Raw genomic sequence first — 27,090 nt, forward strand, 5'->3', positions numbered from 1 at the left:
GATTCACAATTACGAGACAACAAATATAACGTAGTACAAATCTGGAACTTCAAGCTCATTTAGGATTTTCTTTAAGAGGAACTGAACAGAAAAAGTCACAGATCTTACATTATGTATAGTCAAACCGTCATGGATACATACTTGTGTTACAGGTGTCTCCAGTATAGCCAGTGCCACAAGCACATACGCTTTGTTTGCCTGGAACCATGGTACAGTTGCCGCCATTCAAGCAATTAGTATCAGCTGTACATTTGGGTGCTGGAACAGACACAGGTAAAATATTGACATTTTGGTATCAACGAAGACGACTTGTGAAATCACATACAGTAATCAGTACGCATTCCAGCTGTTCCGGAGGATCTTCTCGTACTTCAGTTTTAAAGCTTCATTCCAATCAGAATATACTATACGTGACTGGGAAGCCAATGTTTATGGGCTTTTAAAGTTCATCAGGACGTGAGTGATACTCAGTGTACGTACCAAGAGTTTGTATGTAGTTGATTTAGAAAAAATTGCACCTTTTTTTGGCTATGTTATTGAGATCGTTGTTCTCTGTTTTTCATATATTATTCCACTAATTCCTCCTATTGATAAGCGATATACAATAGGACCGTGAAAATCTCAAAACAATGGGTCAAATGGTAAAACCTGAAAGTTATGTACAATCTTAAAACATTCGACTGTGGCGATCGCATAGTCGATACCACAAACCTTCTTGCTTGTTACATTTCCAATGTATTTATCGTCGCATATACTATATAAAAGTTGGATTTTTTGCACAGATCTAATAAGTTAAACATATATCCATGATTACTTGACTTGCCTTTGTCATACCTAGTTGGTAGCATATTGAACCTTTCTATTAATTGTGAGTCGTTGCGAAAATCAAGGGCGTCTTCATGTAAAGACATTCCCACTTTAGACGTTAAATCTGGTAACGGCAATGTCATAACAACGGTTAATTAACTATACGTATGGGTTGTGTCATCTACATAATAAATGTGTTAAGTTAACACGAGGAGTAAAGCTTTCGTTGTGTTCCACAAGACGATATGTCAACACTGAAGCTATCGAACACCATTACTTAACAGAGACCTTGTAGTAATATTTATTGGCTATCACGGGGGTCTGTGAAAAATTGAGTCCAAGCACGGTTACGTAGTTAAATGCAGGAGGACGATCCACGCATTCGGAGAGCGATGCCACTTAAACAGCGAGCTATCAGTTATAACCACTAGATACAAATGAGAGGTGTTTGAAACTTATTCGTCCCGGGAATCTTCAAAGAGACGTTGTTATTGCCACATAACATGTAATTACCGTAAATAATGTTATGACATTTACTTACCATCATTACAAGTTGTGCCACCATACCCATCTGTACATTTGCATGTTTTGTTTGGGCTGGTTCCGTCACATGTGCTATGTCCTTTACAATCGCTGTTAGCAGTGCAGGGGTCGGCAGCAGCAGCACATCGGAAGCTGCACACAACAGTTATCAGAAGAACTGGAAATGAATGTAATAAAATTAAGATGAATAAATCCTATCACTATTATCGTGTGTGACATACTAGGCTTTTATACTTCAACCATAATACTAGTATTTTCGCGTGAAATACAAGATCACGTTGCCATGAATTCTCTGTCGATGAAACGAGCAAATTGTTTCAAATAATCAGGCCAACATTTGAACTTACCTGCGAATATGCAAGGGCCCTTCATTGTTCACCTTATCTTCAACGTACTTTGAAGCTGAAATAAATCTATCCAGATAAACAGTCGCTTTTATACTATTTTAGTATCTATGGGAGGTATCTGCCATATCACATGACCTAGCAACAGGCGTGGCGTCTCTTACATTTACACCAGAAGAACCGCCTTCATTTCTATCATGTAATGTCATACATTAATGATTGGATAGATATTGTGTAACATGATTGTACAAAGTCTGTATGCAAAGCACATACATTATCATTGCTGATAGCGACTGGTTGTTTCTGATATAATCTATCGGCACAGAGTGCTTTCTTATCAGCCAGTTAAAACCGATGGCAGTTAGCCCTTATCCGATGTGTTTGCAAAGGAAGCAGTCCAGCAAACGTGTGTGTGTGTGTGTGTGTGTGTGTGTGTGTGTGTGTGTGTGTGTGTGTGTGTGTGTGTGTGTGTGTAAAATGTTCATATCCCTTGACATGTATGTAATAAGTTTAAAAAGTTATTAAAAGTAACTGTGATGTCAAAAAAGTGAGCCTTCGCATCATGGCTATTATATTATATGTGATACTGAATACATCATTATATGAGTTATGCGCTGAGCACGATTACAAGTTTTTATACCAACCCTATCTATATCTGCCAAGCATGTGCTTGTTAACTGATCATGACAGGTCGTAGGCGATAACCACTTTGGTGAAGCTCATGGGCATGCTGGGGGCGGTCGGGTAGCCTAGTGGTTAAAGCGTTCGCTCGTCACGCCGAACACCCGGGTTCGATTCCCGACATGGGTACAATGTGAGAAGCCAATTTCTGGTGTCCCGCGCCGTGATATTGCCCGGAATATTGCTAAAAGCGGCGTAAATCCTCACTCACTCACTCACTCATGAGCACGCTGACAATCCAAAGACGAATCTGGCACCAGATGAACGGCTGCTGATTAATGCCGTCACTAACTAGTTGAACAAAAGTTTACATAGGAATTGACAGTTTATATCTTGTTAAAACAAGACAATCGTCAACCGAATGTGACAGACAACCAGACAGACAGAATAATCTATTTACATCTCACTCGCAATTACATAGAACACATACATGTAGATATATTATACCTACAATGTAGCAAAACTCAGTTGCGACCAATCGCTACACGATTTATGAAAGTTGATAAAACCACACATAGCCATAAACTGTTCATAATTGATAAACATAATCAATGAAAGCGTGTTAAGATATGTACCCATTAATAAAATATATCTGTATATTAAAAAGCGCCTATGCTTTATGATGATGCAACAGGTTTGGGCTGCAGAAAGAAATCATGTCATTCCATAAACGTGGGGCAAATTAAAAACAGGGCCACATGTTATAACATTTCTATGAAATATTTGCACGTAAAACCGTATATAAGGGACAACTTAATGTCACATGTGCATGAGCCTCATCCTCTACACAATTACACATACAAAACAGAATCTGTGATATGCCGAGAGATTCTCAATCGTTCAGGCTCTATTCTTTGGGGGATAACCCCACATCTAAATTTGGCAAAGGAACTCCGCTGCTTTCGTGATAAATGGACACATATGTGCGTGTGTGTGTGTGTGAGAGAGAGAGAGAGAGAGAGAGAGAGAGGGAGAGAGTGTGTGCGTGTGTGTGTGTGTGTGTGTGTGCGTGTGTGCGCGTGTGAGTGTGTGTGTGAGTGTGTGTGTGTGTGTTAACTTACATTTATATATGCATATTGATATCCCGTGTTCCAACAGATCCGAGAATAGTGAAACTTTACAAAGTATTAATCTCTAGCTCCTAAAATGTATTTGTCTTTTAACAAATTAATTGAGCATGTCATCTTCCATCGTGGCTTAGTTTTTCAACGGAATTGTTACCTTAAAGTAATAAGGTGATGACTATATACAAACTGTTGTTATTTCACCCCCTAAATATTTCATTTTGTCTTTTTGTGGGAGGGACTTTATGCCATTATTTAGCACTATTCCAGGAATATCATGTCCTGGTGACATCGAACATATTGTAACCATTGTAATAATCGAACTCGACGCGACGAGTCGGTGCTTTACCTAACCCTACCCGACCCTACCTAATGTCTTTATAAATGTGCATGGGGTCGTAGGTTCATTTCGACGTGCAGGTAAATTGAACTGTTTATCGTGAAATAGTACGCAATGTGTCGTGAATGTAAATCCTGTATTGAGTTATTTATATGCATGGTTATCAAATTATTCACACTTGTGTGTTAGCTTTTCCGCCACAAAATGTTTTGGTAGTCATGCCGCTCAGTGTTGAAGAAAAAAGTATGTCTCTCTGGATTAGAATTAAATTTGATTTGTAGGCTGGGTATCCCGATAAGAATGGATTTAACGGCCAGTATGCTCTTTGGGTATAGTTTAACGGGTACATACCCACAATTCATATATGTGAAATATCAGTACAACTGTGTTAATTGAATTATTGCCAAGCAAACTCATCATGTTCCTTAACATTTGTGTATATTTGGCATGTTTTATCGTTCCTTCATTTTATATGACCAATTGATTAACTTTAATACGTTATTAACTTTAAACCCAACTCACTCACTCACTCATTGTTATAGCGACATTAATCGCGATAAACATGGCCGACCTGAACGGATGATAACCTAAAACATAAAATCCGACGATACGTTTTCAAAATAGTCATTTTCCATCTTCTTGCAGAGTACTTTACATTCATGTATGAATAAGACAATCGTTTTACGTGGACATCTCGCGATCGACTCTTATACTCGGAAGAAGGAACAGTTCATGATGCACATCTGTACGTTGTTCCCATGATGGAGTGAACAGTATGAGAAATAAATTCACCTGAGAGGAATAAAATAACTTTGAGTTCGAAAGACAATTCTTTCTTAGAGATGTATGTGGTGAAGGTGTTAATTGTAGAAAACAACTATTAATAAATATAGATCATAAGCATATTTGACACCCTAGTGTTAAAGTACCTGATGCAATTCTTTCTGATGACATATATTTGAAATCTGAGGTCAAAACCTTCAGACAAAGAATCGGTCTCTCTATTGCTCCAAATTCTGCACTAATTTCTTTTAATCTGCTATCTACTGTACCACTTTCTTTAATCTTCGGTATACAAAGTAGAATTGTAACTTGACATTCGTAAAATGAGAAATGCACTCATATTGCAAAATCTCATTTAACAAGATAACTCGTGAAACGAATACACTAATTATACCTACTATACCATCTCCCTACACTTGCGTGCACACACACGATACGAAACGTACATATTGTACTTTATGTTGACTGCGGTACTCAGAGATAATAGTTTATAGAGATAATACTAGTATATTGTGTTGAAATAAACTACCGGGCAAAAGAAACTTATCACCTTGTTCAGTAGCTCCATAAAAAGAAACAAAGACAGCTGTTAACTGTATGATGATTATTTTAGTGCAAGGGATAACTTTTCGAGGTCCGTACAAAATTGCAAAGACATATCACCAGTGCACTTGCCATGAGGCCGAGCGAAACAGACATGGGGTCAAAATAAAAAATAACATTAACACTAATCAAACAGAGTCCACTCAAAAGGTGCTCATGAAGTCAAATCATTGGACACGACATGTCCTTAGTAGCGTGTGTGACCACCCCTGCATCAATGCACGCCAAAATACGTCTCCTCGTGGATGTCGTCAGTCGCCGGATGACGTCAGCAGGAATTCTGAACCACTCATCCAAGAAAAACTGTTCAAGCTGCTGGGGGAGATACGCGTTGTCTCAGCTGTCGATCAAGATGATCCCAGAGATGCTCTATGGGATTCATGTCTGGAGAACATGCTGGCCAAGGTAATACGTTGACGTTAACGTTGAACAAGTCTGGCAGTATGAGGTCGTACATTATCCTACTGCAAAAGGGTACCCCTTGGCTGTCCACGTAGGAATGGCATTACAACAGGTTATCTCTGTGTCTTTGGCCAGTCAGATTCCCACGGATTATGACAAGCCTTGTTGTCAAGTGACCGCAAATACCGCCCATAGTATGACGCCGCCTCCACCATAACGGTGCACATCTTGGATGCAGTTTGGTCGCTCTCCCCTACGTCGATAAACACGGACTCGACCATCATTTCGGAACAAGTTAAAGCGACTTTAATTTGTGAAAAGCAACCTTTCCCAATTACGCCGCTGAGACCAACGTACAGTTCTTGTCCATTGTAATCTGCGTTGACGGTGTAGAGGGGTCAAGGCCATTCCACGGAAGGGGCGATAATTATAAGCTCTGAAACGAGCAATGTGGAGTCGTCGTAAGACTGTTCGTCTGCTGATGGGGTGTGCCAGTATCGTCACCGCCAATGACGTCGCCGTCACGTATCGGATCCGCAGGCGGATTGTCCGGATGTAGCGGTCATCACATGGTCTTGGTCCCTTGGTCTTCCCGATCTTGGACAGTCTTGTGTCTGGCCTGCTTGCTGATAACGGCTCAACAAGTTGCTGATACTGGTTCTGCAATGTGCCATACCAATAGCTCTGTCACGTTTCTATTGTATGAGTCTCGGCATTTCTCTAATGTTCTTTTTAATGCTGCATCCTTGCTCTGTCCCACGCCAGTATTTATGCAACAATTATGCACGAACATGTTTATCAGTTCCCAAAAATCCTGTTTTTTCCATTTTTCATGACTGCACGAAATTCACTGAATCCTGCAAAAAGTGGCAGGGTTTGTTTTGGTGAATGTTTTCTGATAACGTTCCAACTTATCGCGAGTCTTGAATTCAGATAAATCTTAATTTACAAGTGATGAGTTTCTTTTGCCCGGTAGTTTATGTATTTACAAAATTGTTAAAGATTTAATTGTTATGTGAATTAGTGACATAAATGATTGTCTTCGATTAAGCAAATATAGTTCGTATTGGTTAAACTGATAGAACCAATACACACCGAGAAGATATAACTGGTAGCACGATTAAGTACACAACATACTATTTACCCGTGCAATACAGTAATCCTATGAACAGAAAACATGACATTCATTAGAACACTCTAATAATAAGGAACTGATTATTTATAATCTCGGGGGGCAAGAGGGTGGATTTTTGTAGATTTGTGTCTCTGAAAGAAGGAGCAGAACAATTTAATGTTTGTACAGTACATTTTTGTCAGACATGCATAGCAAACAATCTTTACATTTTTAAACCTAAGGCAAAACGTTGTTTTCCAATATAGAGTGGCAGGTTTAGGGTTCGATCCCCGGCCGTGTCATTCTAAAAGACGTTGAAAGATGGTCCGCTTTGTTACTCCGCCTGGCTCTCGGCATTTGGGTCATTCTCTAAAAAAGTAACATTTTGGCCTATGAAAAATCAACAAATCAGAATTCATTTTTGAAATGTATTTGTTGAGCAGATAAACAACATAACAATTACTGAATACAAGTGTAAAATATGCAGGCTTAATATGTCTTATTTTCCTTTTTGCAGAAAACTATTTCTGGCATCTCTGTACCAAATGTCTGTGCTGTTACCATGCATAAAATTCAGTTTTTGTCACCAAACATAAACCTAAAATGAATTGAATTTATGATATGGTTGTTGCATTTTGGCATAGTTCAAATGCCAACAGCTTTAAAATTATATTTATTGGCTTTACTATATCATTAGACTGTAAATGTATGCATACAATGGAATTATTTGCAAAAAGATGTACAATAAACTTGTCTACTTCTTACACTGAAATGGAACTACCATAATTCTATAAGGTAATAATAGTTATTACACTCATTTTATGAATTATATATATTTTTGTCAGCAGAGTTGAACCAATTATAACTTTTGAGATGGCAGAAACCTGGTGACAGGAAAGACATTCACGGTAACAGGACAGACAACATGGTAACAGGAAAGACAAAATATTTTGTAATTGCCAAAACTATAATAGCTATTTCTGTGTTCTGTGTTTCAGAAGTAAAGGTAGTCAAAAAAAGGGAAACTCAATGAATGTGCATATCAAAGTGTTAGGTGTATTTTGTATCTGACCTTAATTAGATAAAAATGTGAGGTTTGGTAACAGCACAGACAAGCAAAAATTCATAAACCAATCTTATGTGGAATTGCTCATCTCAAAAATAGAACTTGATCAGAAACTCTACCAACAACCTTAATGGCACTTTTTGAGGTTATTGTTGCTTATTCCAAGCATAAACCTGTAAGGAAACGAGAATAGTCAACTTTCAAAACTTCAACAGTAACAGCACAGACAAAGTCTGATAACATATTTGCACTTTTACCAAATGATAGCATCGTATGATAACATTCAGTAAATCATTCTTGACCTCATTCATGTGCACATATAAACATAGGTTATTGTTTGCCATGAATTGTTTCCAACATATCTTACCACAAAGAAGACTCAACACAATAGTCAGAGGACTGTGATATTTTGGAAGGCTCTGGTACAAAGCTAACTTTGTCCTCAAATTGGTATCAGCATTTGTCTTTAAGTTTGCATGGCCAGAAGAAACAATTTGCATTCCCATGCTTTCCCGCTTTATGCATATATTCCACAAAAACTTCACCTAGCTCTTTATCTTCAACATAACCAGGATATGATATGTTATACACAATGACAATGAATTTCCCCAGGCATTCATTTGTATCAGCTGGCTGGTGTATTTCCTTTTGTCTTTCCATCTTATCATCGTCTGAATTTTGTACCATTTCCTTACTTGTCTTTTGGTGAATTTCATCATCATTCAGACTCTCCATTCTGTCAGCACACACCTCCACTTCTCTCTTTCCCCGACTCATACACTCCATTCTGTCAGCACACACCTCCACTTCTCTTTCCCCCACTCATACACTCCATTCTGTTAGCACACACCTCCACTTCTCTCTTTCCCCCACTCATATACTCCACTCTGTCAGCACACACCTCCACTTCTCTCTTTCCCCCACTCATACACTCCATTCTGTCAGCACACACCTCCACCTCTCTCTTTCCCTCACGCATAGACATGGTGTTTGAAGTGATCATGTAAAATTACTTTCATTCAAAGTTGCTAAGTATGTTACATTTCTTAATTATGTACAACAGTAGGGCGAGCAAATTGAATAATTGTTCATTATTTTTGTCAACTTGGTAAATAAATCATAAAATGTCTTTGCTGTCACTGAAAAGTGTCTGTGCTGTTACTATTAAATGTCTGTGCTGTTACCAAAGTTCTACTGTGCAGTGTAATTAGTGTTTATTGACCCAAATGTTAATGGAAATTCAATTTTTCCGGTAACTAACAAAAGCCTAAGAGATAGAGTTTTAAAGACACTGAAACATTGAACAAAACTTTCTCAAAATCTCTATTAAACACTAAATGTCTGTGCTGTTACTGTTACGTGTCTGTGCTGTCACAGTCACGCATAGACACGGTGTTTGAAGTGATCATGTAAAATTACTTTCATTTAAATTTGCTAAATATGTTACATTTCTTAATCATGTACAACAGTAATGCGAGTAAATGAATAATTGTTCATTATTTGTGTCAACATGATAAAAAAATCCTAAAATGTCTTTGCTGTCACTGAAATGTGTCTGTGCTGTCACTATTAAAAGTCTGTGCTGTTACCAAAGTGTAATCAGTGTTTATTGACCCAAATGTTAATAATCTTCAGATTTTCATGCAACAAACAAACATACAAAATACATTACCATTCATGTTTTCTTTGTCTTTTAATATATATATTTTGAAACATTTATTGAACACTATATGTCTGTGCTGTCGCCTAAATATGTCTGTCCTGTCACTTTTTTTAAGGTGACAGCAGAGACAGTGACAGGAGAGACAAACTATGACATAATGCCAGCTTAGGACAATAACTTCTCTCTTGCACTAAAAAATGCACACTGGTTGAGTTCCATTCTGACAGTCAAATATACTCATTATATTTGATTTTTTAATAACAATTCTGGAACCCAAAATGCATGGTGACGGCACAGACACCTACAAAAAGTACACATCAAAAGACAACATTTACCAGTTATTTTGAAGACACTGCACCTATATAAATTGCTTGAGCATATGGCGCCATGATAGTACTAGAAAGGAAGAGACCTGCAAAGACCTTAGCCTTCTGGCTTACCAAAGGAGCAATTATTATTTGTATTTGTACTACCTGGTGACAGGACAGACACGATTACTCTGGACAAGATCACTGTTTCCAAAAATAATGAATCCAAGTGGAAAATCATCAGCTTTTCTGCTGTTATCTGCCTTTCATGATGTCATGCTACATAAATCACCAGGGCTCTGGGAAGTATTTGTTCCCAGAGACTTAAGATAATTTGAGAAAGTTTGATTTTTTATTTGTGGACAACAAGTTTCTGCACATTTCTGCACATTAAAGGTATTTTTCTGGCTAACATAAGGTTATAGCAGTAATTTGATCAGAATATTGCATAAATCTGATAAATATCTTCATTGTCAAGAAATCTGAAAACAGAATTATGAGTCGTTTTCAAGAAAATTCATTTGGACAGGAAATGTTACTTTTTTAGAGAATGACCCATTTAGGGGCGAAAAAAGGGCTGGTCGACTCGGAGTCAGTATACTGTATCTGAGACGCGATACAAATCTTGGACGCGAAGTTAAACCCCATTTAACCTCACTTCACCTTCATATAGAAATACAAAACATAAACAACATGCATTCCCTTCTCAAGCGTTAAAGGGAACAACAAACATATGCACGTACATGCATGTGCATCGTTCACCATAAGGGTGTTACAACCAATACACACTACAGGAACAGATCAATATATTTTGGTAGACGTTACATGATGACGTATGTCTTTTGACCGACCACATTACCACATTTCAGAAAATGACGAAACAATTTCAAATTGGTTAAAAATGATATCACACCATATTACTTTCGACAGGCATGTTTTAGTGTGTTTCGATAAATATTCAATAACGTTAATGTTTATAAAGTGGCGACTAGATTGTCTTGCCCTAACTCCATTATAAATGGAATATTGCCGCGAGCGGCGTTAAACGACAAACAAACACTTGCGATTAATGATAGTTTATCAGTGGTACAAATATTGGATTTCATACCAACAAGGGAAAATGTACCTACCGTATCATATTGAACGAACAGGTTGAAACAAAATGGCATTGAATTACGATCAAGCGTATTGTGATACCGGATCTATCCAGCCAGCCATCTCCTTTCTCTCAGCTTCATGAATTATTGCGCAAAAGTTCGTTCTCAACTGACTAGGGGAGTGAGGAGGTCAAAACGTCGGACCAGGATATTGCGATTAAGCCAGATCCCTTGACATTGTTCCGGATGTTAGATAAACGGGCATGGCTATTTGTCGTAAATAATTTCTCTGATGTTTTATTTGTGCAATCATCAGTTACATCATTACAACTAACTCCATATATGGTAATGATAAAACCTAAAACTCGGTTCAGGAGATCTATACTGTGAGTAAGTTAAGTAAGTTAGTGCTTGTTTGTTAGTTTGTTTGTTTGTTGCCTTATGCCGGATACCAGCTGTATAACAGCAGTTTGTAGATAATCAAGTCTTGACTTTATCATTTGATTAAAAAATTCAGTAATTGATATTGCGAGTGATGTTCAATGTTATCTGCTTACGGTGGCCCGCTTTAAGCCAAGTCTGAACACATGATCCTTTAAAGTAACTACCAGATGGCAAATGGTAATTTTACTTAGTATTTCTGGCCGTATGGCCCAATATCTCGTTGGATTGACTAATTATAGTTTCTTTCAATAAGCTGTTTGCGGGTAACTGCATAAAAAGGAAACACAAGAAGGAAGTGATATTCATCTTCCATGAGCTGCAAATTACACCGTCTACAAATGACTGCATCAATATCAACAGAGGGGTGATAGCAACATTGCTGAATTTTCAGTTGTGTGACAAACGTCGAAATTTAAATGTTAAGTTATACAACTGTAGATGTCATAACCTAGAACTGATGGTATATCTGAAATGAAAGGAGAAATTCACGCTTGGAACATCGAAATCATCTCTCGTGTCGTACAGATGGGCACATAGGTTGCCATTATTTTCAAAGTCTTAACACAGTGAAGATAGGACATTGACTCTTGTTTCTCATTTAACTTGTTGCAGGTGGATAGATGAGGTGAAGAAACTCATTTATCTTGATATTGTTGAAATGAGGTCATCTATATATCTGTAACTGAGGTTGGCCTATTTGCAACGTGTCCATTCAACAATTTCACTAAAACAATACAAATTAAAAACTAAGAAAGTTGATTTCTTTGTATCGATATAACTTTATTGTTTTTGTCAATATTCGCATCAAGAAAGTAAGTGGACATTCATGCTTCTCTGTCTCTTATTTGCCTCACGGGATCGGGTGGCCAGGCTCTCTTGGTGGATGCGTGTCATCGTATCCCAATTGCGTAGATTGATGCTTATGACTGATGCTGGATTGTCTTGACCTGGTTCGAATATTTACAGACCGCCGTCACATAGCTGAAACATTGCTGATAGCGGCAATAAACAACAAACAAATTTACCCTGCATCTGCCAATAACGCTGTGAGTAATGTTGAAATGGCCCACAACTGACTAAGGACAACCCTGTTCCCAATAAAACACTGCTCCAGCGTTCTCTTCAATTGTAAGGTGACATCGTCATGCCATTTTAAAGAACAAACTACCCTTGGACAAACAAGGAAAAACGCTGTTTGAAATCACAAGTACCCTGACAGAAACGATAAGGTTGACACTGACGAAGAGCGTCACCTATGAAAGCATTACCAAATTAGACACTGAATATACGGAGAATTACACTCTACCTTTAGACCCAATTAATGGAAGTCAATTTTAGCCGAACTACTATTGCATATGATATAAATATCAGTATGTGAAATAATACCAGTGCATGTATTTTGTTATGAATAGCCATTGTTCCTCATTTCATTGTACACTTGTATTTGAAATACTTGTGTGAAACGATATCATGATGAACTTGGTAAAATCATTTATAATTTTACATGTTCAATAATTAAACCCTAATATCAAGTACTTGTGTGGCCTGCCCTATCCAGTAAACAAAAAAAGTCCCTCGCCAGCTTGTGAGTGAGTTAGCTGACAAGCAGATAGCTACCTAGCACCTTGATATGACTGTGCGAGGGCCATCAAAATCGACACCCCTAAACCTCCCGGGCCAAGCCCCAACAACGAGAGAATTACATCGGCAAGTCCCTGCTTGTACACCAACCTCAGCGATATTGAACACCAATAAGTCAAATATAACTGCGAGGGAATCATATCGACAGGCCATTGCTAGTACACCCACCTCAACAATATTGAACACCAATAAGTCAAATAGAACTGCGAGGGAATCACATCGACAGGTCACTGCTTAAACACCCACCTCAGTGAAATTGAACTCCAATAAATCAAATGGAACTGCGAGGGAATCACATCGACAGGTCACCGCTTGTTCATCCATTCCCGCTAAAAATCTCCAAAATCAAAATAGAACTGCGCGGGAATCACAGTAACATGTTCCAACTGAATGTTACCTACCAACCACGCAATTGCACCGAGGATAGCGCTGCAGGCACTAAGCAGCTATGACTACCAGTACAACAGGTTCAACTGTCATATGAGAGGTTTCCGGCTGAAAAGCTATCGAGGGATCTGAACCACTTTCAGAGGGACACAATGTAAACACAGATAAAGTTCAATAGGACACCAGATACATAAATAAATATTTAATAGATATTTAGACATTTTCCCGACTACTGCCTGGAAACCACTGCTAGCCCAACATCATAACACTTGATGATTCCATTTCTGATCGCGGGCGAGCTTTTTCTACACCATGGTTTCAGTGTAAATTTTGTTCACTTACAATTTCGCCTTGGAAATTAACGTTATTTCAATAAGGCTGAATAAATGCCGAAAATCGACCGACCAATTGAATGTCCCGATGATCATGTCTGTGCAATAAGATAATTGAAAGCACTTTGCAGTTCTAAGAAGAAGATTATAAATTACGAAACATAATTTCTGAAGCTCAATCCGGATTCCGAGAAGATCTTTCAACAACATGTTTACGTTATCGGCTCTGATTTACAAGTGCTTAAGAAAAACATGGAAAGTTTTATTGGAACTTTTATGTACTTTAGAAAAAGAATGTGATTTGATGCACAGAACTAAATTGATATATAGCTCTTGTTGAAATCTGAAATCCATGGAAAAGTATTTAAAAAATATATTTTCCTATGTTAAAGATTCCATTGGAGTAAATATATGTCAAATTACAGATATTGTACCTCGCAGAGATGTATGGCGTCACCCACTCTGTTTCTCAGATTGATTAACGTGCAAGCATTATTGTAAGATAATCATAGTATTTTCACTGATGAAACTATTGAGAAATCGATGACGCTGTAGCGTTGTTTGCAGAGAGCATTGTAAATATACAATGTATTATCGATATTTTATGTAAATATTGTAAACAAAACAAATGGTGGCAGAAATATATTTTTCAAAAGCATGTTACACTTTGGCAAGGCAGACAGAAAAGACCCTTGCTGTGGGAAAGCAATTTGTGATCCATATTCCGAATATACCTATGCAGACGGCCTTAAAAATCTTTGTTTGCAAAATTCAGCCAATACTTTTATATGATTCGGAAATTTTGGGTGGTACAATGAGAAGGCCATTAGAAATAATAATCTATCATTTGATAGAACCTTGGCAAAGGTTAGAACAGGTTACAAAATTATACATGAGCCGTTTGAAAGTAAAAAATCCAGTTGATGTTTTTTTGTGAACAGTGTTGTGTATATCTTTAGGATGAATATCATATTTTGTTTATCTGTTCAAAATATGTGCATTTAATGTTAAAATATATACCATGCTATCGTATTAATGTTTTCAAATCAACGAAAATTTGTTCATTTTGTAACACAAATGACGAAAATATATCGTTAAAATTACCTTTAGTTTTTAATCTTAGAACAAATGGCGCTCGCTGATATTTTGTACGTGTGTTGTACATGCATTGTACTATAGGCCTCATGACCTCATATGCCAGTAAAGTCGGTCTGTCAAATGAGTGTTGCGAACCACTTGATCACAACCGGGTGGTCTGCTGTTTACCTTTATGTTTGTTTTAGGACTCCGCGTGGAATACATCTTACATGAAAACAACTTGCAGATGGTAGAAACAGCACCATTGGCAGATGCATAGGAAAATACAACATGAAATTGGATAAATGTAACAAAGGTAGCCATAGCCCGGATATCCAGCCTGCTTCCGATTCCTAAATGTCAATATCAATCAAATAAATCTACATGCCGTCCATTTTATCATTGTATCATATGGTCACAAACTCATTAAGGTATTTTTAGAACTGAAGATCTCTAATTGTGTAAGAGAATTAACAAACAGCTAAAACGTACTGATTCTGTGTTGATGTTGTAACTCATATTTCATTGCGATATTGATATTAACTGTCAACTTAAATCATGATCAGTAACTGTGCAGTGTTGCGTCCCTTGGGCACGCCAGAAACCTATGATTGTTTGTTCGAATTCCGGTCTGCCCCGATTATGTTTCTAGGTTTGTCAGCACCATACCCGTGCTCGTGGGTTTCACCGAAGTGGTAAACGTCTGAGATATGCATCATTTTGGGCTTTCCACCCACATTAAGCTGACACGCCGTGATATAACTGTTACAAACGGCGTTGATCCCAATTTACTCACTCACTCACTCACTCACACTAAAAGTCGTCTCGGGACCACACATTTTGGAGACCAATGTATCGGTGTCACGAGTGAACAACGAATACACAAGACAGTCAGTATGATGGTGCAGTGTTCGACCATGATAAAAGTCCATTAGATACGCATAAAAATATGATCAATATTATTTAAAACAATTAGCATCGACACGTTCAAATGCAAACGTTTTATTTTAGACTTATATGTCCTCAAGAAAAAATGTTTTAATGTTATTAACTACCTATTTTTCCATCGCATTTATTCATAGGCAATATCGAATATACATAAACGTGACCTTGTTCTGGCATGGAGCTCGGGTATATCACCTTATGTCGGGAATTCATTTGCCAGGCTATTTCCTGAATTGCGTGAAATACGAGTCGGAGTTTCACCTTATTTACTTTCGAAACAATACTGACGAATATTTATAACGGAGCATGTTATGAATTAGTCCTAGTCAGTGAGTAAAAGACACTTCTGAGGGAGTGTCCTACTCTGCATGTATAATTGCTAGCCACAATTGCTAGGATATCTGGCTGCTCGATGTCCAAATACAAATGATAATGCACATGTTAACGTACCGTTCAATTTCTTTTTGTAGTCTCTCAATATTGCGTCAATGCTGACATTCCTTATTGGAACTGAAAAGCGTGTCAGCTCTTTTCAAGACCCATTCATTTCCCGTTTAGTATCATGCACGAAATTTATGCATCTGTTCTTTTGTTTGTTCAAATAACATTATATTCACATGTACAACAAACTTATTATTGTCAATGGCATGGTGTCACGACTTTCTTGGTTATTCGTTCATCATTGTATCCGTACGGTTGTCAACAGTAGTGAGTGATACAATATGAGAGGGTTCTGGTTATTTTCACAACATACGTGTAGGTATACCTGTGAAGATCCGGGGTAGAATAGGTCCTCAACAACCCATGCTTTCCGTAAAAGGCGACTATGCGTGTTGTAAGATGCGTGGATCGATGCTCATGATGTCAATCACTGGATTGCCTAGTCCATACTCGAATATTGACAGACCGCCGCCATATAGCTGGAATATTGCTGAGTGTGGCGTTAAACAACAAACAAACAAACAAACACCTGCTTTACTTATGGATTTCCACAAGTATCAAACAGACACACTATGGTCAAAGGGGCGTTATACCAACTCACTCACTCATAAACACGCTTCTATATTTGTTTGTGTTTAAGTAAAGTACCTGAAATGTAAGGAAACCCCAAGAAAAACCGTATCCATACTTTTTACTTTATTCGGGAAATCTCTCAGCAACATGTCAAAGCTGATATGTCTTTCTAAAAAGAAATGAATGATTTTATATAATATTCAACAACCTATAACATTTATTGTAATTATTTAAACTTTAAGGTGTAAGTGTATAAATCACACTCTCTATAATCGCCTTCAAAACCCATCCTATTTGGTGACGTTGCCTAAGAGGTTGGCAGACTGACACCAATTGAATATGCTGACGCTGTGGCTGAATATGTTGGATTGTGAACTGAATATTTCTTCTGTAAAGTGAATTTGAAATGTATATTTATTGATGCAATACGTAATCTATCAATATGAAATATATGAAATTTTATGAAATATGTGCTTCTGTAAAGTGAATGTACTGTTGAAATGTATATGAAATTTTATGAATCTTACAGACAGTAATATTCTTTATATAGACATGCAACAGACTATAGGTAGTCCCCCTATTGTTACCCACTTAACCACGCCTGACTACACCTGTACCCTATAACAATAGGTGAGGGCACAGTGAGGTGTTCCCGCCTGAGGCTACCATCATTGCGGTGCAACGATGCGAGTCAAGTGTTTTCAATGGCTGATATTTAGACTTGGTATACGAATACGATAGGAAGGGGTCAGCCACAGAGGTGGTTATTTCTGTTAATCATACAAAAACACCAACATTACATACATGGTTGAGTGTGTGAAACGACCTTTGATTAGGACAGTGTGAATGATTAAAACAATGCAATGCAAACCAGTTATTATAGGCTCTCCATTTGAACAATACATAGCATTAACAAACAAAAAACAGGAATCACAATACATGATGTACGAATACCATTCCGGGTTATGAGAAACATGTTACATTAAAAATGTACTTTATTCAAAGTAATGATATAATACATTTCGGTACATGTAGATGGAAATGTTACATTGTTTACGTTGCAAACTGGGTACGAGTACCGTGTCCACAACTTATGTCAGAAAGGAACTTTATTTACACTCAGGCCGCTATAGCTATCAGCGGCATCATAGGTGCAAAATTAGTTCAACAACATAAAACATATACATATAAATATAGAGCATAAACAAAAACATCTTGGCCGAGCATGCATTCATATTTATACAGATTTACTAGGGTTGCAATATATGTGCAATTCAAAACGAGGGAGAGTTACTTGATGACATGACTTTACATAATTTGGACAGTTTTCTCAATGTTCCTAGTCGTGAATTATTGAAAAGTACATTCATTTTATGCATATTGGGTTTGATATATTAGAATCTGTGTAAAACATGTTTTCTTTCATTTTCTGAAGATGGACAAGTAATGGAATTCATCACCTAGGTCAGATAATTTGCAAATTTGGCATTTCCTTTCGGTTAAATGTAATTTTCTCCATCTCCCAGTTTCAATAGGTAGATTATGATTACAAGTTCTAAACTTAAGTAAGTGAGTGAGTGAGTGAGTGAATATGGTTTTACGCCGCTTTTAGCATTATTCCAGCAATATCACGGCGGGGGACACCAGAAATGGGCTTCACACATTGTACCCATGTCGGGAATCGAACCCGGGTCTTCGGCGTGACGAGCGAACGCTTTAACCACTAGGCTACCCGACCGCCCCAAACTTAAGTAAGACTCACCAAGCGTTTTCCTGCAGTACGTTTAAATACTATTTATTTAATTTCGGCAATTATTTTTTTATGATACTATAAATTGTGCCTTTTGAAGGCTTATCCCTTGCACTGGTCCAACACTGTTGGTTAATGTCATCTAATATTTCATGGACTAATTATAAATGTTGTAGGTATGTGGGATTTTATAAACTTTGTGAAAAACAAATGGAGCTGAGTCCATGTTCATCAAAAGTTCGTTTGATATTAGTAATCCATTTCTGTTTACATTTTCCAAATAAATAACAAATACAAGAAAGGATAATTTAGATGAATTCCCGGAAAGTACTTTTGCCCAAAAACTTATTCTCATTTTGGTGATGTTTGATAGATGGATTCTTCCAAGTTCCCCTGTACCATGAGATGTGGAGTGCATTTTCTTAATGATAAAAGATAGTTTAGGAAACGCAAATGTAAACTTTCTAGAGCTGTGATGTTTTCAAATCCCCACCTTTGTAAGAACACTGAAGATGCCTTCAGTTTTTTACTCAGGGGATTAATTCTTGACAGGCATTTATTGTGTGGAATAGGATCCGACCGCAGCTAGTGTTTTATTATCCACTTAAACATGTACTCTGGCGGTGGGCCTTGCGCTGCTGGTGAGTCTGCCATTGGCTCGTAGATGGGTCTTGATGGTCTCTAGAAAACCTTCACTTGATTTAAACAATATTTATTTCCAAGAAATGGAATGGGATTTGTGAATAGGTTCAACCTTTTTAAACACCCCTCCCTACAAAGAACTTTTAACAATTGATAAGAGTAAACTGTATATAAAATAATAAATTTAGATTGATTGTGCCTACTGTTGAAAATATTATGATGATAAACAAGTCACACACAAATACACAAATACACGCGAACATATATGGGTACATAAACAAACAGCATACCAGCATATCACATAAACAACTATTCTACTCCAAGAAAATCAATGTTAATATCTCCTGTTATAATTGTACCAATATTAAGGTCTATGGCATCACCTACAGATTTGTCAATGAGATCCCAGTATGAGTTGCTTTTGTCTGCTCTATAAACATTTCCAATTATCACACTACAGTTTTTGGTTATTACCAAGTCCAATTATAGTTATCTGGTCCATGTGTTAAACTGTAAAATATTCCTGACATATATTGCAACCCCACCACCTCTAGTGTTGCGATCAAGCCTAAATGTTAAATGATAGTCAGGAATAGAGACTTCGCTATCTGGAATGCCAGGATGTAACCACGTTTCTGTAATACAGATATTAACATAGTATTGAAACTCAATAGCTATGACGTCTATCTTATCCTTAAGACTGCGTACATTTAGTTGAACTATGTTCAGATCTGATAGTCTATGGGGGCCTGGATTTGGGTGGATATCTCCACAGCAGAGTAACATAATCATTTGTAGGATAGCGCGGTAGAGGAGATGTGATCTATATACAATACCCGCATTACAAAAATGTAAACAATTATGGAATGCATGCGTGTTCTTTGAGAATATGGCTGTTGCAAATATGCCCAACGACTGCCTGTGATGTACAATATCAACCCCCATCGTCGAAGTTCATTTCAAGCCAAGTATTATATACTGACAGACAATCGGTGGTTGGAAGAGTAGTATAGGTAATAGGGGTTCTGCCGCAACCCCACTGGAGCTGGATTTATATACCTATACTGCTACTACAGATGGCATTTTTTATGTGTAAATGACTATGCGATTCAATGATAGTCATGAGTTGTATTAAACGAAACATCAATATTAATTAATAATGAATAAAATTTACTATAGCCCACGAGGATATTGGAAAGGTATTGGAGCAATAAAAAAATTAGCCACCGCGGCTAAGGTATCTAAAGATGTAGCCAAGGATTGGTTAAAGAAACAAGCGATGTAGCAAATTTACTTACCGGCACCGCGTTATATACCGAGGAAGAAGTTTGATATTTTTACAACGAATGAAGTTCATCAGGCTGACCTCTTGTTTCTTCCCCCCGATAAGGTAAGACGCAAAATGTATAAATACGCTTTAACAGTAGTGGATGTGGCTAGTCGATACAAAGAGGCAGAGCCATTAACCTCGAAAGATTCAACAAAAGTAGCTAATGCACTGAGTTGCATATATGAACGCGGACCACTAAAATGGCCTAAGCTATTTCAAGTAGATCCTGGTCGCGAGTTTATGGGATTGGTAACTAAACTGTTAACAAAGCACAATGTCGAAATCAGGCGTGGTGAAAAAGAGGCCCACAGTAGTCAAGCTATCATTGAAAGATAAAACCGGACATTAGCGAAACGTTTGTTTGGCTATCAGTATGGGATCGAAATGAAATCGGAACGATTGAGATCAACCGAATGGGTGACACGATTATCAGCTGTTGTATCAGCGCTGAATAATGAAGTAATGAGATTAATCGGGAAGAAACCATCCGATGCGGTTAAAATGAAATATGTGACTTCCGAATCTTCAGCACCGAGGAGAGGCAAAGAACAAAAACTTCCGGATAGAGTAAGCGTAAGATATTTATACCAGCACGTTGAACTCGAACGAGGCCTACATCGCGCAACTGATCTGATTTGGTCTCTTAAGACATATAACATTAGTCGACTGGTTATAAAAGAAGGAGAACCTATTCTTTATTATCTTAAAGATGGATCGGGCAGGGCATTTGTATGAGAAGAGTTGTTCATAGTTCCCAATGGTACAATTTTAGCGTCCTAAATATCCATAAGCATAGGTAGTTACACCATCATTATCAATCCATCTCTTTGTATCTAAGGGGGATGATGATGTCTTGTTCATTCTTAATCCATATATCCTATGATTGTAACTTCTTCAAGAGTTCATCTCGTGTTTGAACGTTCTACCATTGAATAATGCTTCTTTATACTGTTCGTGTTTGATATGCTTTTTTACCACATACTTCTTAACACCCTTAGCTTTTCTTATCTCTCCATTATCGGACTTCTTTATAGAATACATCTTAGGTCTTAATCCGACATACTCCGCAATAGGAGTCCCAGCACATTTATCCTTCATCTTACCTAATACATTTTTATTTACTACGGTGTGCAGTGGATTATCTTTTGGGTAATCGCTCATGTCGTACATATCTATTTTTTCTGCCATATCTTTATACACATCCTTGGTTTGTATTTCCATCAACAAAGAATCTGTGTCGGTATATAACACTTCGCATCTATCGCCGTATTGCTTCTTAAGTTCATTGTAATAAAAGTCATACATTAAGTGTTTTGACAAGTCGAGAATACTCATACCAACGTACGTCTGTTGAATTTGATATTACTCTTCTGCACATGCAAAGCGGCTAAGTCGTTATCGATTATCTTACTTCTGTTCAAAGCCGGACTGTCTATAAGTTTCCTGAGTCTTTCTTCCTCATTAGACCTGACTAATTTAACATCAAAAGGCTTTCTTAGATTCTACATAGTTTTACCAAATACTGAGTTATTCATGAGCTTATATAGATTCTTTTCAAAATCGCTGGTAGCTATCTTTCTTAAATCTGTGTTCAGTCTTATAAAGGACTCCATCCAAGGACTTTGATCAAACTTTAGAACTCTGTGTATTTTCTTAAGTTTCATACCTAACGATAGATATAACTGGAGATTTCTGTAGTGAACTATATATTTTGTCTTATCCATCAAATTTGGTACGAGTTTTTCTACATTAGCTAACCTAGTATTACCCATCAAGGAGCGTTGATATTCTGACATCCAATCTTTATTCACCATTAATTTTTCGGGAGCTAGTGGATAACTGTTATGATCTTTATGTAAGGAATTTGGATATTCCAAGTCAACTTCTAGTATGTACCCTTTATTTGCATCATCCACGTCGATATCATCGACCCACTCAAAACCACTCGTGGGTAAAGGTTGACTCATAGCCAATACATACAAATTGTTAGTGTCGAGATATAATATGTGCTTGTCGGGTTTACTCGGATCATATAGTTTTAGTTCTACGCTGGTCTTCTTCAACAATGCATCCCACGATAGTCTGGGACTGGAATAGTACCATGCTGGGTCCAAGCCGTATTGTTTTAAACATGTCTTTCTAAATATCTCGAATATATCGGCGAGTAACACTACATCATTTTTTAAGTACAGATCGTGATAATCGCCTAAATTCTTACAACCTAATTTATCCCACACCGTCAGAGCGTGTTCATAATCGGCATCTGTTATTTTAGATTCTGTTAAGTTACTATAGAATGATTCAAGGGATGGTAATTTAGTTTCGTCGAATCTAGACCAATCATCCATATATTCGTTAGGATATACACCTTTTCTCAGCAACAAATGATGCATTAACCTATCGGTATATTGATTTGTTATCGCAAAGTCATTGGGATTGTTCGGATTAGCTAAATTGTCCAGGGAAGATAACAAAAACTGTACGGAGTCTATGAATCTAAGTCCATTACTTTGCTTTATTCTGGCTCTCCCATCCTTGTCCGTATAATGTACAGTTTTAGTCAACGAGAATGATATGTATTTTTCCATATTGTTAGGAATGCACTTTAAGCCACCATCGGTCTTTGAGATAGCTTGCAAAATGGGATGAGAATCGTATCCTCTAAGGTTATGAAACACAACGGGGATGGGTATTGTTTGAGAAATCATTTTTAGTTTCAAGTTACACTCGTTTGCGCCTCCCCGATAATTACCCGTGATGTGGCAATGATCTCTTACGGAATCCCCATTCACGGGTTTATTACAAACATGACAACTCGTTGACCTCTTATAGGCCCTCCAATCATCCCTTGTCATCCACATTGGTTTCTTCGCGATAAATTTTTCCTGATTATCCTCTCTTCATTTTGTAGATATTCTAGGAACTTTCCCGCTTCATCGGGACCTCTGTAAATCACGGGCAGGTTTGTTTACCCATCATACCTTACAACTATATATCCAAACCCACAAGGAATATGTTCTTGAGTTTTGTACGTAAAACTACTATCTTGATTATTATCTTGATTATTTTCTATAGGTTTGATAAGCGCTTCGAAGTATCCATCTTCCAACCTCTTAAATATTTACCAACGCCGATGTATGTGGGTACAAATTTTAATGGTTGTTGTTTTTTATCAACATCATCTTGTTGATTATTATCAACATCATTATTATCTAGTAAAGCGATCAATTCAGCTTTTCTCATTCGAGAATAACCTCTCAGCCCACTGTTTTTTGCTTGAGCTTTGAGTTTTCTAACAGTCTGGGGTTTGTTGTATTCCAAACCGAGTAAACCGATCTATTCAGCTTTTCTCATTCGAGAATATCCATGTAGACCACGTTGTTTTGCTAAAGCCTTCAACCTATCTCACAAAAACCATGGTATATGTAAAATGATTCAAATGTCTAATTGGTTATTTTTCATACATCTAAATACGTATTCTCCCCAACCTATTCCTCTCATTGATGTAATCTCTCTTTCGCAGATTCAACATCCTTAAATGTTTGAATTGAATGTCCCTGTCTACGCAATTCATCATTAATAAAATCTAATCTCTCCATTCTGCGCTGGGCCCATTGTGACTGGGCTGCTTCGAGTTGTTCTATCTAATGCTTTATTATGTCTTTTCTGCTCAGAACCTCTCATACTAGAAAATAAAAAATTACTCCCCGAAAAAACTAGAGCATTACCAATAGCTCCACCGACCATCATCGCAATTGTTGTCATGTTCAATAATATAATATATTGGAATGTTTAATTACTTCATTATGTCTTCTGGGATAAGCCATTGTTTGATGAGCATATCTTTTGTTGTCATAGCCAATCCAGTATCGAGAATCATCACACCAATATCATAACCATTAAAATCTAGCTTGGGTGGTGTGGCTTAAGTAATTTACCGTCTCTAACTGGAGTAGTCATGCTTCTTATAGCATTATATGGGGGCTAACCTCTTATTGAACTTGTTGTGACATCGGGGGTGACGTTTTCTCTTCTCCGGTCTTATAAAACAACCATACAGCTGCTATAGCAAAAACTCCTACTAGTGCCCAAGTTTTAATCGGATCAATATTTGAATTATGCATTACTTTCGCTTTCCTCGCAAGCCCCCCACCCCACCCACCCACCCTCCTACTAGCCGCGATTTTTCTGCGATTCTTAGTAACTCTGGCTTGTTTTTGTGGTTGTGGTTGTAGTGCAATCGCTGGTATTTCCTCATTCACTATCTGTAGGGTTTGTGTTGCAGTCAGGGTTATTTCCTCGTTAACAATCTGTTGTGTTTCTGCAATCTGTTGTGGTGCCACTTGTTGAGTCTCCATTATTATTAAGTGGGCACGTATGTTTAAATTGACAATACCTAGCCGTTATTAAAGCTGTGGTGAGTGGAGCTAAGAACATTCCGTATCTATGATAAAACTCACAGCTTACTGAGCTTATAGCATGTTCGATGAATGGGTCTTTCTCGAGAGACTCGCATAAATACATGTGATGTTCTGCCGGGATAGGGAGAAACGTACCAGGTACGACTGTGTATAGTTGTAACATAGCGGACCCTATTGTTTTAGTCATGGTAGCTCCCAGTCTATACTTGTAATGCGTGTACAGTTGTTTTAATTTCTTCGTCGGTCATGTTATCAATTTTTTAGATGGTATAATTTTCCCCTAAATATTGGGAACATTTCCAGCGAGTCTTTCTCTATGTTTATCTAAAGATTTATCTGTAACTACTTCAGCATGTTGATCAGATTCTTTGAGCATTTGTTCGATGAGTTCGTCGCATTCCATAATGTAATACCTAAGGAGATATTTAAATCTAACATAATAAAATATGGCATATCCAATACAGCCCGTAATAATAAACTGTTGTGAAAGAATGAGGATTTTAAGCCACATTATTACATCATAATAATGTTCAATTTATCGTATTTTTGCTATATTTTTGCTATATTTTGCTATTATTTTGCTATAAGTTTGCTATATTTTTTTTATAGTTGTGCTTAACAGTTCCTATATTTGCTATAATTTTGCCATATTTTTGGCTATAATTTGCTATCTTTTTGCTTTATTTTGATAAGCAATTGCATAAGCAGCTGGTTGATAGGTTTTTAATACAAGTTTACAATGCTTCGTTGAAGCTAACAATTTTCTGACTTTATCTTGTTCGGCCTTTGTATAAATAACATCATTTTCACGTAAACATTCCTCGAATGAATCCCGGTCTTTACAATGAAACAGGGCTACCCAATTGGACTGCTCTCTGAGATCTTTCAGGAAAGAGTTGTATTTTTGAGTAAGTACCCAAATGCTATGTTGAGTATGCCGTTTGCCTGCATATGATAGTGCAGTGCGGTTCTTTAGGTAAAAGATTATTAATAGATTGCTTGCACGAATCTTCCATTCTGTATATTAAGTTGTGCATTCATAATCACGTACAAAAATATGTTTAATTTTCCAGGTGATTCCTGGAGCTTCGTTATCTGTATAGTGACACCCTCGCTGGCATTTTCTATTCTCCTACCACTGCCATGTAGTTGGTCATCGTCCGTTGTTTGCATGTCGAGCCATAGCGCGTACTTCGTGGGGAGGTATTCACCCATCGATACATCCCCGAGAGACAGATCTTTCACGACCGCGTTAACTTCTGGGCTTCGTTTTATAGAAGGGAGTTTCTTAATCTCATCCCACTGTTGATATGCTGGCATTCCTTGACTATATAGTTGATTAGGAACACCCTCGATAGTCAATTCTACTTTTACGATCACGTGGGGACATTTAGATTGATATTCCAGGTCGTATCTTTTTTGCTCCTCGTGATCTTTCGGTGTCGAAGCACGCGATCGTACAAAACTTTCTCTGTGTACTGGTTACGAATTTGTCTGGCTAATTCAGGATCTGTTATCATATCATACTGCAGCAAGATATTTTCAATGGAATAGCTAGCATCTTCAGCAGCTCTGATTACTCTACCATAGTCATTAAAAGTGAGGAATGTGGGAATCTCGTAATTCAAATTCTAGTGGAATATAGAATCGGTTACCTAATGGGTGGGCAACAGCGAGATCTTTTACGACGGTATTATCACCATTTTCAGCACCCACACGCAGTCTCAATGTACCTTGGTACTGTAAGTTTTCCCGCTCTTTATCCATTCTCCAGAGATCCATGTAACAATAGTATACATCGCTATCATCGATACTCAAAACCTCATTACCGCTAATTTTAATCGCGATTTTCTTAACAATAACATGACCTATGTTCTGAACAGGCTCCCTGTTAACGTCGACAGAAGTCAAACTAATCGTAAATGCTAGTCGGACAGTCCACGGAACTAACACATAGTGTGCGCCGAGATTAGGAAAGCGGACCAGAAGCGTTTGATTCTGATCGATGGTACTCGGGTTATTAGTTATTTTTACAGACTGACAAATTGCTTTGACCCCTAATTGATCTCGAAGTCTACGTTGTGGTTTTAACTTGCGTCTGTAGACATTGTTATATTGAAATTATGTAACCTTATGTTTAATATAAAAATGGATGATTTTAATCTAGATGATTTTGATAACCCTAGTACAATCGAAGAGGGTACTGATGAAACCAGCTTTACGAATATTAACGATGAACTTTTACAATCATCCGTTAATGATTATTACAATACCTTTAAAGATGTTAGTCCT

The 27,090-nt window shown here is 37.5% G+C and overlaps 1 long non-coding RNA gene across 1 annotated transcript in view; it reads right to left on the reverse strand.

Annotated features, from left to right (window-relative positions):
- Positions 1-1,441: 1,441 nt before the first annotated feature.
- LOC139470954 (uncharacterized) overlaps positions 1,442-27,090 on the reverse strand; it is a 48,068-nt gene continuing 22,419 nt past the window's right edge. Inside the window, exons 2-3 of the long non-coding RNA XR_011653806.1 lie at positions 1,698-1,752; positions 1,442-1,507 (exon numbers count right to left, since the gene is read on the reverse strand). This is a non-coding gene — a long non-coding RNA (uncharacterized lncRNA). The remainder of the gene's footprint in view (positions 1,508-1,697; positions 1,753-27,090) is intronic.

Source organism: Haliotis cracherodii, unplaced genomic scaffold, assembly GCF_022045235.1.
Source record: "Haliotis cracherodii isolate W230 unplaced genomic scaffold, xgHalCrac1.p SCAF_21, whole genome shotgun sequence".
Classification (NCBI taxonomy): domain Eukaryota; kingdom Metazoa; phylum Mollusca; class Gastropoda; order Lepetellida; family Haliotidae; genus Haliotis; species Haliotis cracherodii.